The sequence below is a fragment of the Nerophis ophidion genome, linkage group LG06, assembly GCF_033978795.1.
Source record: "Nerophis ophidion isolate RoL-2023_Sa linkage group LG06, RoL_Noph_v1.0, whole genome shotgun sequence".
Taxonomy (NCBI): Eukaryota; Metazoa; Chordata; class Actinopteri; order Syngnathiformes; family Syngnathidae; genus Nerophis; species Nerophis ophidion.
The window spans coordinates 36244707-36259825 of NC_084616.1; the positions used below are offsets into that span (position 1 = coordinate 36244707).

A 15119-nucleotide genomic window follows, 5' to 3' on the forward strand; every position below is an offset into this window, starting at 1 on the left:
AGGCCAGTGATTCTCAAATTGTGGTACGCCAAATAATTACTTACCGGTAATTTAATATTCAAACACATTCTGACGGTTGAAACTGTGGCCAAAATATTAAATATACTTGTTAAAAATAACCTTTGCCTTGTTTTTATTGAATATGTAGGCCTACTACGCCACTGTATGTTGATGGTGGTCATTATTAACGTTAAAGTAAAGTGCCAATGATGGCGGTACTTGGAGAGCGAAGTGTCTTCTGAGGTGGTATTTGGTAAACAAAAGTCTGAGAACCACTGGTATAGAGGAACTTGGACCATTGAGAACACGTTGGCAGATCTTTGCATTGACATTTTAACCTACACTGCCGTCGACACTAGTATTGTTTAGAGCTTTTTTGTCTGATATTTGTAACTCTGACAAAATAAATAGACAAAAAAACAATTTACTCTCGAGCAGATTATTTTTTCTCAATATAAGAAGAAGAGTGAAGATAGAAGTCCGGGCCCCCGGTCCTTAGCTTTCTTTCAAGAACATCCATCTATCCATCCATTTTCTACGCTTCTCCCTTTCGGGGTCATGGGGGGTGCTGAAGCCTATCTCAGCTGCATTTGGGCGGAAGGCGCTGTACACCCTGGACAAGTCGCCACCTCATCGCAGGGCAAACACAGATAGAACAATTCAGTTTAGTAGCCTTGCTCAAGGCGAGTGATTCTCAAACTATGGTACGCACACCCGTGGTACACCAAATAATGACTTAATTTAATATTCAAACACATTCTTCTGCTTCAAACTGTGTGTAATGTTAGTGGCCAAAATATTAAATATACTTGTTAAAAATAAAATTTTCCTTGTTTTTATTTAATACATAGGCCTGCTACACAACTGTAAGTTGATGGTGGTCATTCTAGTAGTACTTGGAGAGCAAAGTGTTTTCTGAAGTTGTATTTGGTAAAAAAAAAAAAAATCTGAGAACCACTGGTATAGAGGATCTTTAACCATTGAGAAAACGTTGGCAGATCTTTGCATTGACATTTTAACCTACACTGCCGTCGACACTAGTATTGTTTAGAGCTTTTTTTTGCCTGATATTTGTAACTCTGACAAAATAAATAGACAAAAAAACAAATTACTCTCGAGCAGATTATTTTTTTCTCAAGAAGAGTGAAGATAGAAGTCCGGGCCCCCGGTCCTTAGCTTTCTTTCGAGAACATCCATCTATCGATCCATTTTCTACTGCTTCTCCCTTCCGGAGTTGCGGGGGTGCTGAAGCCTATTTCAGTTGCATTCGGGCGGAAGTCGGGGTACACCCTGGACAAGTCGCCACCTCATCACAGGGCCAACACAGACAGAACAATTTAGCAGTGGAGGTTAAAATTCTCAAACTGTGGTACGCATACCAGTGATATGTAAATTATCACTTAATTTAATATTCAAACACATTCTTACGGTTGATACTGTGTGTCATGTTAGTGGACAAAATATTAAACATATTTGTTAAAAATAACCCTTGCCTTGTTTTTATTTAATATGTAGGCCTACTATGCCACTGTATGTTGATGGTGGTCATTTCTAGTAGTACTTAGAGAGCCAAGTCTCTTCTGAGGTGGTATTTGGTGAAAAAAGTTTGAGAACTACTGGTGTAGACTATAGACTAGTAGTATTTGGAGAGCCAAGTCTTGTGAGGTGGTATTTGGTGAAAAAAGTTTGAGAACTACTGGTGTAGACTATAGAGGAACTTGGACCATTGAAAACACCTTGGCAGATCTTTGCATTGACATTTTAACCTACACTGCTGTTGATACTAGTATTGTTTAAGTTAGGTTAAAGTACCAATGATTGTCACACACACTAAGTGTGGTGAAATTTGTCCCCTGCATTTGACCCATCCCCTTTATCACCCCCTGGGGAGTGAGGGGAGCAGTGGGCAGCAGTGGTGCCGCGCCCGGGAATCATTTATGATGATTTAACCCCCAATTCCAACCCTTGATGCTGAATGCCAAACAGGGAGGTAATGGGTCCCATTTTTATAGTCTTTGGTATGACTCGGCCGGGGTTTGAACTCACAACCTACCGATCTCAGGGCGGACACTCTAACCACTAGAGCTTTTTTGTCTTATATTTGTAACGCTGACAAAATAAATAGACAAAAAAACAAATGACTCTTGAGCTGATCATTTTTTTCTCAATAGAAGAAAAGTGAAGATAGAAGTCCGGGCCCCCGGTCCTTAGCTTACTTTCTACAACATCCATCTATTTTCCCCGGCGGCAATTCAAGGAAATACGGTGCCTTAATATTCAAAAACATTTTTACGGTTGAAACGGTGTGTAATGTAAGGGACGGCGTGGCGCAGTGGTAGAGTGGCCGTGCGCAACCCGAGTGTCCCTGGTTCAAATCCCACCTAGTACCAACCTCGTCACGTCCGTTGTGTCCTGAGCAAGACACTTCACCCTTGCTCCTGATGGGTGCTGGTTGGCGCCTTGCATGGCAGCTCCCTCCATCAGTGTGTGAATGGGTAAATGTGGAAGTAATGTCAAAGCGCTTTGAGTTCCTTAAAGGTAGAAAAGCGCTATACAAGTACAACCCATTTATCATTTATTTAATGTTAGTGGCCAAAATATTAAATATCCATCGATTCATTTTCTACCGCTTGTCCCTTTAGTGGTGATACTTGTTAAAAAATAACCCCTGCCTTGTTTTTATTGAATATGTAGGCCTACTACGCTACTCTATGTTGATGGTGGGCACAATGGTGGTACTTGGAGAGGCAAGTGGTTAGAAACGTTTGGGGAACCACAGCCCAGGTTAAATGTTAGCTAACTGTGCGCTAACATAATACGTCAAACCCCCGCCCCCTCGAAAAAAACACCTAACACATTAAAATTGAAATAGGGGAGCACCCTAGCACACCTTTGAAACATAAATACAAGGTACAACTACGTGGGGTCTTTCGCCATTATTGAAAACTGATATCTGAAATCCAATGTTAGCATTCGGCTAACAGGAGTTGCACACAATCACAGTTAGTACATTAGCAACAAGAACATTCTCATTCGTTTAGAATCCAACCCAACGAGAACATATGGAATGAAAAATCCAAAGTTTGTGCCAACCTGGGCTTGAAGTTCAATTTGCCGCCCATCCTCATGGCAGTCACAACAAACAACAACAACACGCTGCACCAGACACTTCCGGAGCAGCGGTGGTGCGTCTGCTTCTTCTTCTTCTTTTGTTTTTATGGCGGTTGGCAAGCAACCTTCTGGTGTGCATTACCGCCACCTACTGTAATGGAGTGTGGACCGAGGTGGATCCCTACTCTATATTCTTTTACTTAACCCAGTGTTTTTTAAATATGTGTATATTGGACTAATAGACTCAAGAACTCCTTTGTCCCACATGCCATTAGACTGTACAACTCCTATCTGGGTCGGGGGGTGGGGGGTATTAGGATGACAGGGGATGCAAAACAATAACAGTGCAATACGTTTTCATAACATGGTCACTACTGCCTACTTTGTCTTGTTATATTCTTATTTTACTGTTATATTGTTATTCCCATTGTTTTTATTCTTTTTGTAATATTTCTCTATTTCGTTTCCATTTAAACCCCCATTATTTACTTTTTACTTTTTTCTTTAAATTGATCTCAACTCTGTACACTGCTGCTGGAATTGTAATTTTCCTGAAGGAACTCTCCTGAAGGAATCAATAAAGTACTATCTATCTATCTATCTATCTATCTATTGCTTTATACCCTATGTTTTCTGAATGCAATCCTAATATACCTCCCACTTCTAACCTAATATTTTCTTTTGCTAACTTATTTTCCAGTATTTCTCTTTCTCTATTATATTTCCTACATTGTATTAAGACATGGTCAACATTTTCTATCTGGTGGCAAAAATCACACAGCCCTGTAGTATGTTTTCCTATCAATTTTAGTGAACTATTTAGATATGTATGGCCTAATCTCATTCTAGTAATAATGTCTTCTTCCTTCCTATTTCTACCCCCTCCTCTCATGACACCTACTCTCCTCTGGACTTTGTAAAACTCTCTACCTTTTGTTTCCTTATTCCAATTATCCTGCCACTTTTTATTGTGTTCTATCTTAATTATGCTCTTCACTTCTTCTTTACTGTGCTTAATCTCCATGTTTACTTCTGTTTTAGTGGTTGCTTGTTTTGCGTACCTATCAGCTAACTCATTTCCCTCAACTCCTACATGAGCAGGAACCCAGAGAAATGTTACCACACCTCCCGCTTTATTTATCCTGTAGATTGCCTGAACTATTTCATAAACTATATCTAGTCTTGTTTCTGATGTTATGTTTTTTATGCTCGTCAATGCACTGCTTGAGTCCGAGCACACGACTACTTTCCTTGCTTTGAGCGGTGGTGCGTTCACGAACACTTTGGTTTTGTGAGCGTACGAAACTGGAAAAGTAAATGTTTGTTAAAAAAAAAAAAACAACAAAAAAAAAACAATTCATATCTTTGTCATTCGTGATGTAGTTTCTTCCAATAATTAATTTACGAATAATTTCAATGTCTCACGAATACCAAAAAGTCTGGAATAAAGCTCGTCTCTTTAAAAGACAGAACCATGGACCCCGACTTAAACTAGTTGAAAAAAGTATTCGGGTGTTACCATTTAGTGGTCAATTGTACGGAATATGTACTGTACTGTGCAATTTACGAATAAAAGTTTCAATCAATCAAACAAAAACCGTACGCTCCATTCAAAAATACACCATTTTCATGTATGTCTTATTTGAATAAGCTTGTTTCGCAGAGCATAAGAAGTACCATGTTCTTATTTTTTCAAACATTAAAAACATGTAAACTTACCAAATAGGATATGTTAATTTACTTTAATATTTCTGTGAACTGTATAGCGGACCAATTAGGTGATAGCAACCCACGCCAAAAACTTTCTTTCACATTTTCCTATAGGGTTTTCCAAATTAAAGTTAGCAAAGATATACATTACTGCATACAAAGTATTTGTAAAACGCTTGGTTTGCAAAACAAAAACGACAAAAGTGGTAAACAAAAGCGCAGACAAAGGTCTCTAAAATGTTTATAGAGAGTTCTCTGGCCAAGATCAAGGGGACTGATCCGGGAGAAACATCAAAACAATTGAATTATTCATTACTGTACAGCATAATTGATAAATAAACTACCAGCAAACTGTAATCCAAATACATTTAGTTTTGCAGTAGTGTTACTTTAAACACACACACACACACACACACACACACACATAAATATACATATATATATATATATATATATATATATATATATATATATATATATCCATCCATCCATCCATCCATTTTCTGCCGCTTATATAAACACTTTTCATTTACAACACATTGTAATATTTTCCATTAAACTATGAATTTATTTCCAACAGTCTGTGTATATGTATATATATATAAATGTACATATATATATATATATATATATATATATATACACATATATATACAGTATATATATATATATGTATATACATATAATATATATATATTTATATTTTAAAGTCACCACTTGCAATATGAATAAAGCATTTTTGTTTAGATTTTTATTTTAATCTACCAAATGTTAACCTTTTGTATTGTATTTGTGTATATGAATAAAATGTAACATACCAGTTGCTCCCCACCACAACTCACCTGAGGGATACCCATGCGTGCAGGAAATCCCAACACTGACTCATTCTCTTAGGTATAAATAAAGCTCAGTACAGCACTCATCAGAAATCACACACTCACACACATTACACATCATCAACAATCTACAATGGAGTTTGTTTTCAAAACTGTAGTGTCTCTTTTTTTGTTGTTTGCTGCTGTCCCGAAAGTTTGTACAAAGGTGAGGGACAATGCTCTGCGGCTCAACCAGGAGGCTGAAAAAGCCAACAAACAGGTAAGCAACATTTGATCTTGTTCTAAGAAAATGATGAATACAACCAAATCTGCATTCAAATAGGAATGCATTTGTTATCATGTCATATTGCTTATATTTTGTTTATATCACTTCCTTACAGTTTAATATATTCCAACACATCTGTACTTTTCTACAGGCTCAAGATAAACTGAAATATATCTCAAACTTCAACAACAATCTTGCTTGGGTGGAAGCCAAAGATCATTGTGATCCTAGGATTATGAAACACAACTCTACTGTAAGAAAAAATAGTCCAAACAAAACTATCACTGTTGAAAGAGTTGTTCTTGATGGTATTCTTTGTTGTGTTGCCTCAACAGCCATGCATTAAAAAGATCTACAAGAATCTGGCTGACTATAAATCTGCCATTGAGACTGTCTCACAATTTCAAAATTGCTCAATGATTGTGGATCAGGTGAAGCCAGTATTGAACAGTCTGTATACGAACATAAACTTCTGTATGGTGAAGGGCAGGAATCTCCAGAATGTGAGTGGGCTCAAAAAAAAAATGTTTCAAGTCAGACCAGGTGGGGTAGCTCTGATGTGATGTCTTTCTGCAGGACAACACCAACAAGGTGAAGGAGCACCACAATATCGATAATTGGTCCAAAGACTCCCTCTGCAAGTATTACGTGGAACGACTTTTCTCCTTCTCCATCATCACAGCTCGAGTCTTTGCAGTTGAAAATCCGGCTCAGCACTTACAAGACTCGAACCTAATGTGCAATTAGAAAGTCAACCAAAAAAAATGGAACATTTTGATTGAAATAATCAGTCAATAGAGGCTGATCATGTTTAGAAATGAGCTTGTAATGTATTTCCAATGGAACATTTTACAGTATGTGATCATTCTTGAAATTATATTTATTGTATTTATGGCTATTTATTGATTTTCTATGTTATGTACAATAAAGATTCACAATTGAACTATGAGTCTATTTATTTTTTGACAAAACAAACCGTTTGGCTTTTATCCAAAAAGACAAACCACCAAGCCCAAATGTTTTCATATTCCCTGACCAAATTGAGATAAAGCGAAATTTACATAAATTCACATAAAGTGCAAAAAGACTGAAGGGTGCTATATTGATTAAATAAATAAATAAATCCTGTAATCCACATGATAAGTACATTAAAATGATCGAGATTTGGGGTTTTTGAAAATAAGAGAACATATTGCCGTTGGAATGTTGAACTTAAATCACACTACGACTTAAAAAAAGTGTGATTTCCAAAAGCATTTCTGCTTTAGTGCAGACCTCAACATTTTATTGCGCGCTTCCTGTCTGGCGTGTCTGTCCCCCTGTAGAAGATGTATTTACTTGAATGACTCCACACACTAATGATGCAATGTTAATAGAGTAGTAGTGGGGAATGTTTAGTGGTATGAAAGAAGGAAAGTTTGAATGGGAAGTATTCTTAAGCTCAGTGTGATCCAACCATATTGTGGCTCAAGAAGGAAGTTAGTAACTTGTTAGAATTCATTCAAACTTTTTTCATGTCTCACAAGCCTGCAAAAAACTACTATATGATTAATGCTGACGTGCTCTTATTGTTTCACCAAACATCAAATACAATCGTCGGCTACAAAATATTTTCAAAACTGCTCCTAAGGTGGTAAAAGAGAATTTAAGGGGATACCTTTAGTCAAAAGTGATTTATGACCCCTCATAAAACAATGATTTATGACCCCTCAAGGTCAAAGGTCAATGATTTATGAGGGGTCAAGTTCAAAGGTTAATGATTTATGAGGGGTCAAGGTTAAAGGTCAAAGTCAAAGGTCAGGTTCAAATGTCAAGGTCAAGTGGGTGTGGCTTACCCGGAAGAGGGTGGAGTTAAGACCTGCGGTGGGAGTGGTTAAACCAGGAAGAGGGTGGAGTTTTAAACAGAAAGAGGGCAGAGTTAAGACCTGCGGTGGGAGTGGTTAAACCAGGAAGAGGGTGGAGGAAAGAAGAGACGGAAGCCCTTTCTCGATATTTTCATCGTTATCTACCGTGGATTGGGAAGTTTTTGGTGGACACGCACACACACGCACACACACGCACACACGCACACACACACACACACACACACACAGACACACACACACACACACGCAGAGGAGGGGTACAAAATGGCGGTGTAAGGCTTAGTCATTATTTGGAGCTTTATACGTTAGCGTAAAGACTTTGTTCGATTCGGTCATGATTAGTGAAACGCCTGTGTCGATTTATAAAAATAATAAAACTTACATTGACGCTCCGCAAAAAAGTCGAGTGTTTCTAAATCGTATTCAGATGCCGCCGACCGAGTCTTTGCGTGAGAAATGGGACTTGGAAGGGTTAGGGATGGAGGGATCTTTTGGATTTGTATTCAGATACGAAATGGGTGATATCTGCTTATTTCAGCTAAAAGAAAGAAGAGACGGAAGCCCTTTCTCGATATTTTCATCGTTATCTACCGTGGATTGGGAAGTTTTTGGTGGACACGCACACACACACACACACACGCACACACACGCACACACGCACACACACACACACACACACACGCACACACGCACACACGCACACACGCACACACACACACACACACACACACACACACACACACACACACACACACGCACACACGCACACACACACACACACACACACACACACACACACACACATTCGTACGCACACATCGTTAAGACCTGACGAGGGAACAAAGCAGGGTTCAGTTTTTTAAGAAAGCAATGTCATCTGAGCAGCATGTGACCACCCATCTGACAGTTTAAATGTTTACGATCGTCTGAAACAACTTCCATACCTCACGAAAACATATTTAAACAGATGGAAAAAACTATCGCAGAACACAGTGTCACGTAGCAACTGGTCTTTACGGTCATTTGAATCAACAGGTCAGTTTGGGGGACAAAGGAGGGTTCAGTTTTTACTGACTTCCCATCTGACAGTTTAAATGTTTACGATCGTCTGAAACAACAGGACACGCACGCACGCACACACGCACGCACGCACGCACGCACACACACACACACACACACATACACACACACACGCACACACACACACACACACACACACACACACACACACACACACACACACCATTACCTCTGCTTCACCATGTTATTAGACATTGGTTTAACTCCATTTAAGCATTTAAACGTTAAAAGCATTGCACTTGTACGACGTTGTAATACTTTTTTTTTTACAGCCGATGACGACGAAGTGAAAGACGATGAACTTTGCTTAAACGATCTTACAAAGTTGGAAGATGATTATCGAGGTGTGTTTAAACCTTCAAATTATTTAATATTATGTGTATTCATTATTTAGTTTCATAGAGGATTTGCCGTAAGATCCTAACGCGATCGTTTTAACACAATCGCAGTCTGGTGAGTCAAATGATTCTCATTTTACAAGAAAAAAAACATGCGGTATACAATACATATATACATATATTTACTTACAGATTTTCCGTTTACATCTCCGGCTCGCTCGTTTCCCTTAAAGCTGGCGGGTCCGTCAACGGCCGTTCCAGGCAGAGGAGAAGGCTTGATTGCGCCAAAGACTCCAGACATCGAATCCTTGCTCCGAGGGGAAATCATCGAAAACGACGGTGAATGTCCGACAGGCACCCGCTGTAAGTTTTTCTCGTTTTCTGTAAGCTTTTTAAGATTCTCAGGAGCTTTAAAGAGCTCCTCTCACTCTAATGTCTTTCGCTCAAATGAATTTCGCGCCTAAGGGGAATGGGCGGGGACTGATTCCGGAGGTGGGCGGTTGTTTCCGCCAAGCAACCTTCTGGTTGAAATGGAGTGTGGATCAAGATGGATCCCTACTCTATATTCTTTTATTTAACCCAATGTTTTTTAAATACGTGTATAATGCTTTATATCCTATGTGTTGTGAATTCCATCCTACAATATCTTCCAAGGAACCCAAAGAAATGTTACCACACCTCCCGCTTTATTTATTCTATAGATTGCCTGAACTATTTCATAAACTAAATCTTGTCTTGTTTCTGATGCTATGTTTTTTATGCTCATCAATGCACTGTTGGACTGCGAGCACACAACTACTTTCCTTGCTTTGTTTTCCTCTATCCAGTTAACTGCCATATAAATTGCTACCAATTCCCCCGTAAAAACAGATAGTTTATCACTGATTATTTTATTTAATACTATGTTTCCTTGTGGGATAACTGCTACAGCTCTTACCTTTATTTTTTTTTATATAGTTTTTGATGCATCCGTATATATCATATCTCAATCCATTTTTCTATCCGGTAACTATTTAAATTTCTATTCTTTAGTAATTGCATGTTTTCTTTTGGGTTATCAAACATCCACGGTGGTATTGCAGGCATTGGTACTGTAGGACTAACTTTAATATTGTCAATTTTAACTTTATTACATATGTCTCCTATAATCCACCCAAAACTATTCTTATTTGTTTTCTCTTTTTCTTGGCAGATTGGTAGCACTGGACAAGTCGGATATCCTTGCTTGGATCCTTTTAAAGTTGCCCGATAAACTGCTGAGAGTTGATCTCTCCTCTTGTCCAAAGGTTTTTCGTTCATTTTTACTTGTAATACTGGCACTAGGGTTGATGTAGTAGCTCCACAACATAACCTTAAAGCCAGTGACTGGATCCGGTCTATTTTCCCAAGTCATGTTTTTGAAGCAGATTGGTAAATAATGCATCCGTAATCAATAACAGATGGAATTAAAGTTATAAATATATACATGTATTGTTTTCAACGTTAACCTATCAGCCCCCCAATCATTAACCCTCAAAGACCTCATTATATTTAACACCTTTTTACTTTTTCCCCTATTTTTTTATTTTCCGGAAGGAACACTCCTGAAGGAATAAATAAAGTACTATCTAATCTAATCTAATCAAATCTATTTTGCTGATGTGGGTTGACTAGTTCATATTTTTATCAAACCATATTCCTAAATATTTAAATACTTGTACCTCTTCTATATTTTCACCTTAGAGTTTTTATTTGGAGCTTGTTTGGTACTTTTGTCTTTGTAAAATGTATGACTTTTGTCTTTCCAACAGAGAATCTTAAACCTCAAGCCGTTCCCCAGTCTTGAACATTATTTACCACTTTGTTAGTTTTTTGATTATTTCTTTTGACTCTAAATAATATACTAGTCTTTCATTAATCTTTTTTTTTTTTTTCCATTACTTTTCCCCAAATTTATAATTTCCTGCCTCTTCCGGGTCTTACCCTGACTTGCATATTGGAATTGTTACCGCTAATTTTCCCCTCTGCCGGTCATTCTCCTTCTTCATATATCCTGTCATATCATTTCAAGACCACTTCTTTGACGATGCCACCTAAGTTTTTGATCATTTGATAACCCGCTAGGTCTTTCCCCGGTGACGTATTTTTAACCTTTTTCAAAATTCGAACCATTTCATTCAAAGAAAATGTCATATCCATAGTGTTGGTAAAGCTATTAACGTTGTCTTCCATCATTTCCCCAATATTTAAACTCATTGTTTTTTCTCTCTTTTGTTTTTCCACATTTCTCAAATTATCATTACTGTGCACTTTAACAAATGTTTTTGCTAAAGGTTCTGCTGTTTCTTTACCCGTGACTACATCTTCTTTGATAAATGTGGCACATCATCCTCTTTACCCTTCATTCCTATCTTTACGAATCGTTATATATCCTTTTATTATAAAGTTTAATTTTGGCTTCAGCCCTGTTTCTTGAATACAAATTATACGTGGTTTAGTTTTCATATTTTTAATATATCCCTTTAATTCATGTTCGGTTGCTATCAAACTTCTGGCATTCCACCGGACAATTAACAGGGTGTTGGAATGTGGTAACATGACTCCGTCACGTCTACTCTCCGTAGTACAGCTTGCACCCGGTACCAAGATAGTTCTTTCAACAACTTTGATGCTGCTTTGACAATTATTTTGATCTTCTCAGTCTTATTTTTACTTTCATTTTGTATCAAAGCTGAGTTGTGCTCTCTGGTTTATTTTGCAAATGAACCGACAGAACATGATCATGTACAAGACTCGCCTACCCACAATGCACTGCAGCCCAACGCTCCTGGTCGGATGTTTTTTTCGGGGTTCATGGAGAGATGCGGTAAAGAGTGGTAGCCAAGACACACGGTCACACACGGTCACACACGGTCACACACGGTCACACTCGGCAATTATTTTGACCTGGGGAGCAGATATAGAGGAAAAAATGTGTCTGGGGGGCCGGGATATCTGATTTTCAGGTACAAAAAACTTCACAATGACACAAAATAAACACAACAGTTAAACCTCACACTAAAAACAAGACATTGACTTGTACGTTCAAAAGACAGAATAGAACAAGTCAAGACATGCAATGCCATCTACAAAATGTTATGTAAATGTTAGTCATTACACACGCGGCTATGGTTTTGATGTATTTGTTACAGACATATTTACGTCAAGTAACATCACATGGTTCCATTTGCACCTTTCAACAAATCTGAAAAGGAATATTAAGAAGTAAAACTTATATTTAATCCTACCTCTTCTCCGAGCACACGGTGACTGTACATACGGGTCGAAAAATGTTGACCTAATTCAGCATTTCTCAAAGTGTGGGGAATAGAGACATGACAGGTGGGGCGCGAGGAAAGGGAGGAAATTTTTATTTTTGATTTTTTTACTATGCTTTCATTTTCTATACACACTGTAAATCACTTTGTGATTCTGTCTGTGAAATCCGCCGTATAAATAAATGTAAATTACTTATTTTTCCTGTAGGCTTTAAATTTCTCGGCAGGAGCGAAAGTTTGACAGACATAGCAACAGTAACTTTTGCAGGCGGGGCTAAGAGGAACAAACTTTCGCGCGGATGGGTAGCAGGCTAATGTGCGAACCACAATTACACAAAATGGATACATTTGCAACTCGCACCTCAAAGGTCTGCGGAGAAACAAAAATATGACGGGTCTAATCAACCAAAAAGTCAACCTAAAAGAAAATATGGCGAAGGGTATCTTGCTCTTGGATTCACGGCAGCGGAGGTGGGGGCAGAGGAGAGACCCCTGTGTGTTCTTTGTCTAAAACGGCTAGCAGCAGACAGCCTGAGACCCAACAAAGTAAAGAGACAACTCGAGACCACACATGATGTCCAATAAATTGTTTTGTTGGGGCGATGGGGGTAGGTGGGCCTTGAGTCTAAAGTGGGGATGACAGAAAAAAAAAGTTTGAGAAGCCCTGACCTAATTGTACGGATCTCACTTTAAACGGCAATCCGATCATTTAAATGTTTTCACTTTGAATATGAAACGAGGAGTAAAATGTACAATATACAATATTATCAATTATTTCACAAGGACATGTTTTAAGGATATTGTACAGTATAATTAAATCTAAAATGAATGTGATCACTTTCAGGATCATTTTATTTTTAGCCAGTAAACAACTGTTATGTACTTTTGAATCGGGTTTTCCCCTTTAAATAACAAAAATTATAGAATTTTACAATATTCATTATTATTAAATATTAAATGTGCCAACTAGTTTTACGGCATACATCATCCCCCCTTTACCCATTTGTTAAAAAGATGAAAGTTGATGCGAACGCCTACGTGCTGTCAGAAAACTAAAAGAAGAAGAATGCCTTTGTGCAATTACTGCTAATAAATCAATCAATAAAATGCATCAGTCAAATAGTACAGACAACTTCGTTAACATGGAGCCACAGACAATTTCATTCAAAAAGTCCCAATTGCTAACATAAAGATACAACAACAAATAAAGGCAAAGAAGGCCTAGTAGGTAATTACAACAACAGACAAAGTATTAAAAATGTCGGTCCAATAACTGCACAGGGATGGGCAGAGCCAAAACATGTGTAGCAAGTAAGCTGGAGACTGTTGACACTGAAATAAGGCTATATGTGGCACAGATACAAGATTTATAAACTCTACTTAAAGCCCCACTTAAGAATTTTCAGTTTTGGTTTATATTGGCCGCACCAGTGAACCAAAGCGATGGCGTTTTCCCAAAAGGAAAACCACATTTACCATGAGGACTAGCGCATATAGCGTCCAACTGACACGATAATGCCACAATGATTGTGTATTACTGAACTTTCCACAGTAGGAACCTACATCCGTTTTCTACCACTTATTCCCTTTTGGGGACGTGGGGGTCGCTGGCGCCTATCTCAGCTACAATCGGGTGGAAGGAGGTGTACACCCTGGACAAGTCGCCCCCTCATTGCAGGGTCAACATAGATAGACGGACAACATTCACACCAACCTACATATTTTACTCAAACCTTATATTTGCAGTTTGAAGTCACTGCATTGTTTTTTCCTTGTACAGTTCTTTTGAGTTTGTTGCGTGGTTGGTCAGTGTGGAACTGCGAAGTATCGCGCTGGTGGGTATTTATTGCTACCACACAAATTTCCAGTAGCTAAAATTAGTATTATTAATCTGATTTGAGCTTTGAAAGTCACTTACTAGTTTAGCAGGAACAGATCCAAAGCAGCATTGGTCTAAAATCTCTTGTCTTTTGACCTCACGCAAGCTAGTGAAAGTCGTGCCATTGTTGATCCTTGATTGTCCCTCCCTTTTTCTTTTTTTTGAAAACCCGATTCAAAAGTACATAACAGTTGTTTACTGGCTAAAAATAAAATGATCCTGAAAGTGATCACATTCATTTTAGATTTAATTATACTGTACAATATCCTTAAAACATGTCCTTGTGAAATAATTGATAATATTGTATATTGTACATTTTACTCCTCGTTTCATATTCAAAGTGAAAACATTTAAATGATCGGATTGCCGTTTAAAGTGAGATCCGTACAATTAGGTCAGGGCTTCTCAAACTTTTTTTTTCTGTCATCCCCACTTTAGACTCAAGGCCCACCTACCCCCATCGCCCCAACAAAACAATTTATTGGACATCATGTGTGGTCTCGAGTTGTCTCTTTACTTTGTTGGGTCTCAGGCTGTCTGCTGCTAGCCGTTTTAGACAAAGAACACACAGGGGTCTCTCCTCTGCCCCCACCTCCGCTGCCGTGAATCCAAGAGCAAGATACCCTTCGCCATATTTTCTTTTAGGTTGACTTTTTGGTTGATTAGACCCGTCATATTTTTGTTTCTCCGCAGACCTTTGAGGTGCGAGTTGCAAATGTATCCATTTTGTGTAATTGTG

The 15119-nt window shown here is 38.2% G+C and overlaps 1 protein-coding gene across 2 annotated transcripts in view; it reads right to left on the reverse strand.

Annotated features, from left to right (window-relative positions):
- The window catches only part of pan2 (poly(A) specific ribonuclease subunit PAN2), a 30945-nt gene extending 27698 nt beyond the window's left edge, over window positions 1-3247 (reverse strand). For both annotated transcript variants that reach the window (XM_061903609.1, XM_061903608.1), the window contains exon 1: window positions 3094-3247. The gene's annotated coding sequence lies outside the window, so the exon portion shown is untranslated. The remainder of the gene's footprint in view (window positions 1-3093) is intronic.
- Between the last annotated feature and the right edge of the window lie 11872 nt (window positions 3248-15119).